At 34.9% G+C, this 3954-nt stretch overlaps 1 long non-coding RNA gene across 2 annotated transcripts; it reads right to left on the bottom strand.

Annotated features, from left to right (window-relative positions):
* Positions 1–422: 422 nt before the first annotated feature.
* LOC139877309 (uncharacterized) lies at positions 423–2536 on the bottom strand. Of its 2 annotated transcripts, XR_011768543.1 has the most exons (5): positions 2231–2536; positions 1981–2088; positions 1148–1298; positions 754–926; positions 423–645 (listed from the first exon to the last, which is right to left on the bottom strand). It is a non-coding gene; the product is annotated as an uncharacterized lncRNA (long non-coding RNA). The 2 variants fall into 2 exon arrangements; XR_011768544.1 differs by lacking the exon at positions 1981–2088.
* Between the last annotated feature and the right edge of the window lie 1418 nt (positions 2537–3954).

Genomic DNA, 3954 nt, shown 5'->3' on the forward strand with positions numbered 1-3954 from the left:
TCATGGAAGCAGGTAATAACTCATGGAAGTAGGTGATGACCTCAGTACCAACTCTCATTTATAAGATAGAATATATATATATATATATATATATATATATATATATATATATATATATATATATATATATATATAGAGAGAGAGAGAGAGAGATAGACGAAAGCTCGTTTAGGCTCGCGAACCTAAACGAGCTTGACATATGAGGCTCGAGCTCGAGCTCGTTTATTAAACGAGCTTTAACTCACGTTCGAACTCGAGCTCGTTTAGGCTAGGCTCGAACTGAGTTTTTAACAAGCCGATCTCGAGTAGCTCGGCTCATTTACAACCCTAATGTGCAACTGAGTCAACAAGCTTGGATGTGTGGTAAAATAATAGAATCAATACTTGTTAAAAGTAAGCAACCAAACCATCAGTAGTTTCAATGATCAAAAAATAATTTTCCAACCTTTTCTATTTCAATAATAGGTTGTAATTTCATCAAAATCTAAAACAATAATTGATAGAAGCTAAGCCTTATCTATATATCAACACCATCCCTATATATCATGATGCAACACCAACGGATTATATATAATCTCATGTACTAGCAGCAGTTTGTACAGCAGCTTATGCAGCATCTTCGACAGCAGCTTTTGCATATGCAGCCTGATACAAATAACCATTTTTAGACTACATAACAAAAATCAGTAAACATAACAAAAAATCAGTAAACATGAATGAAGAAAATATAAATAAATTAACCTTAACTAGTACCTTCTTTGCTTGAGTGATATAGTGACCCAATCCTTTTCAGTTCAAACATGTCCTTTTTTTGGTGCTTCGAGAGAAGATTTGATTCTAGTGCGGTTTTAGAAGGACCTTTAGCAGTACAACCCGTTCTTGATTCCCTACGACGTTTCTTAACCTTATCAGGTGTTCTTGATTCCCTATGATGAACACAAAGAACGATATAAATTAATAATGTGATGATGTTTATCGATCAAGGTATTATTTTTCATGAATAAGCAGAAGTACGTCGAACGTGGAAGAAGAAAGCAACGTAAGTAGGAGATTTTTATTAGGTTTTATTATTTAGGGGTTGTACGGTGTCATATTTGTGTGAGTGTCACATAAGGTTAGATGACTAATAGCACCATATTCACCTTACCCTTTCGTAAATGGTAATACAGCAGTATCCAACGGCAGACTAAGTGGATGTATTCCTAGTGACCCACCTTCTGTAAACTCACACTTCGATAGCTCGGTTTCTGTCGCCCGGGTTAAGTTGTGCCAGAAGAGTCGATGTCAGTTGCACCATGCTACCAATAAGCAAAACATCAGATAGTACAAATTTGATACATATATTATCAGTGAACACATAGATCGATAAAAAGCTACAGATTATTAAAAAACCGCTCATAAACAATGATAAAGTCGAAACCAAAATCAGTCAACCCAACAACCATGTCATAGAAAAACACACAATAAGACTCACATAACTAATTCAAAAGTCAGATCCCACTGTCCTATTACCTCTATAAATTCCATAACTACCATACAAACCAACATCCATAAACATATATACGCATCAAACAACAAAACTAACACGAAAATCCAGCGTGCCTGTTATAAACTGAAGCACATAACTGCATAAACGATAAAAACTATGCAATCATATTGACACAGCTATGAAACTTCAAAAGCGATATTCTAGTCTCTTAATGCCGCTATCATGTTCACAACAACCACATAAAACAACACCTATAAAAATCTATGTACATCGAATCACAAAATCGTCATGAAACATCATAATACAAATATATTCAACACCTATAATCAATAACATGTATGTGTTACTCTCACCAACACAACCCAAATAAATGTAACAATGTATCCATAAACATGAATTGAATAAAAGCAGCAGACAATAAAAAAGAAAACAAAAATAACGAAATACAAACGAAAATCAGAAGCACAACAGGAAGATCAGAAACCACAAACCATGCGAAATCGGATTATGATGACGAGAAATAAGTAGACGAACAACACTGAGATCTGATTTGTAACTTTTTTTTTATCAAAATACCCATATGAAGTTTCAGTGATGCTCTGTATTCGAAAATTAAAGGTTAAAACATTGTTACTTTAATCGAAATAAACAGGAAAAGCAAAACCCTAACCCAAGCATCAACGGTCTGGCTTACCAACGAAAAAAGTGCTAAAATCCTAAAATTCTATACTCATTGGTTACCTCAGGAAGCAGTGTCGTTGAAGAACCGCACTGAAAACCATCGTCCGCCTCCATCAACGTTAATTTTGAGTTTTAGGGATAATCAAATAGAGAGCTAGGGTTTGTAATGACGGTAGAGAAATGGAAGCGAGGCTCGTAAAGAGGATATGAGTATTATCAAGGCTAAATAATATCAAGGATAAGTCGGCTTGAAAATCTAGCGTTCTTATTGGAATTTTTGGTGGGAATTTATTGGTGTGTACTGTGTAGGCGTTTGGGATAGAAGATAGAGGGATTAGAAGCTGAAATGGTTTAATTTAGTTAGTAGATCAATGTTTTTTAGAAATTTTTAACAAGTTCACCATCAAATTTAACATTTTTATTTAGCGCCAAAACGAATTTTTTTTGCTATTTTCGCTGTCATCATACGCGAAAGGTATTCATATTTTTTTAAACATACTTTACTAACGACAGCTGTACTTGTAAACTTCAATAAGACCACTCCCTATGGATTAGTTATCCGTCATTACCCGCTCATTACCCGTAGTTACCCGTAATGAACCATAGGCACGGCTTAGTTACCCGCAATAGTTACCCGCACTCACCATGGATTTAACGGATGTGTTTAGTTAGTTATAGGAATTGTGGGTCCCGGTGGCTTTTTATTGTTGGACTTGATGCTTTATTGCTTGTACGTTGTATATTAAGAGGAGTATTGTTTTAGCCATGATAGGGAGTGTTTAGTTATGAGTTAGTTATAGGATATTGGTGTTGATGTGGCGCTGATGTGGAAGGTTAAGAGGATGAATAGTTTAGTTACGATAGGGAGTGGCCTAACAGTCTTACAAAAGTTAAAATAAATCGTCATCTATAATTCATTAATGCAATTGCACACTAATAATAGATAAGAAAATCGTTATTTAAAAAAAATAAAAATAAAAAATTGTTGTCCTGGAAGAAACCCGGACTACTCCTAATTCATGGCCGGTAAAACCCTATCCCCGTTGCCCCCGCAACGAAGTGCGAAAGGTGACCTTGGATGTAACATCCCGCATTTTTCCGTTAAATTATTTTAACGCCCGTCTTTTTCTTTTAAATAATGCCCTTCGTATCTAGATTCGTATCCTTGTTAAGTAACATTTTAAATATTCTCGTTATCGGATTATAACGTCTCCCGTACTCCCGTGTAATTTAAAATATTCGTTCGGTTAACTCTCGCACCCGATTACAAACTAAAGGGACTAGTTTTGCCAAAAAGACAAAGAGGTGACTAGCACTTTGACTAGTCAACCTCCTCCCCATCTTTCTTTTATTTTCTTTTCCATTTTCTTCTCATACTTCTCCATTTTCTTTCAATCTTTCAAAAAGCAATTCATCATCTAATTTTGATTTAGGAAGCTCACAACAAATCCGACTACATATTCTTGATCCTCGTTTCATCCTCTTCGATTTGATACCAACCTCATCCATTTTGGGTAACTTTCTAAAATCACTAATTTTATGTGTTCTTGAGATTTTTGAGTTATAAAGTTGTTAATTAGTGTCTATGGCTCATTGTGATGTCGTGTATGTAAATTGTATGCTCGATTCGTTGTTTTTGGTGTAACTAGTTCAATATGAAAATTACTTGCTAAATCCTTGATTTTGGATGATCAAATGTTGTTAGATTGTTAAAGTGCATGTTTTAAAAGTGTTACTAGTATCATTAGCTTCGGTTTGATGTATAGGTTGATTAAGGAAACTCC

This window comes from Rutidosis leptorrhynchoides, chromosome 11 (genome assembly GCF_046630445.1).
Source record: "Rutidosis leptorrhynchoides isolate AG116_Rl617_1_P2 chromosome 11, CSIRO_AGI_Rlap_v1, whole genome shotgun sequence".
NCBI lineage: Eukaryota > Viridiplantae > Streptophyta > Magnoliopsida > Asterales > Asteraceae > Rutidosis > Rutidosis leptorrhynchoides.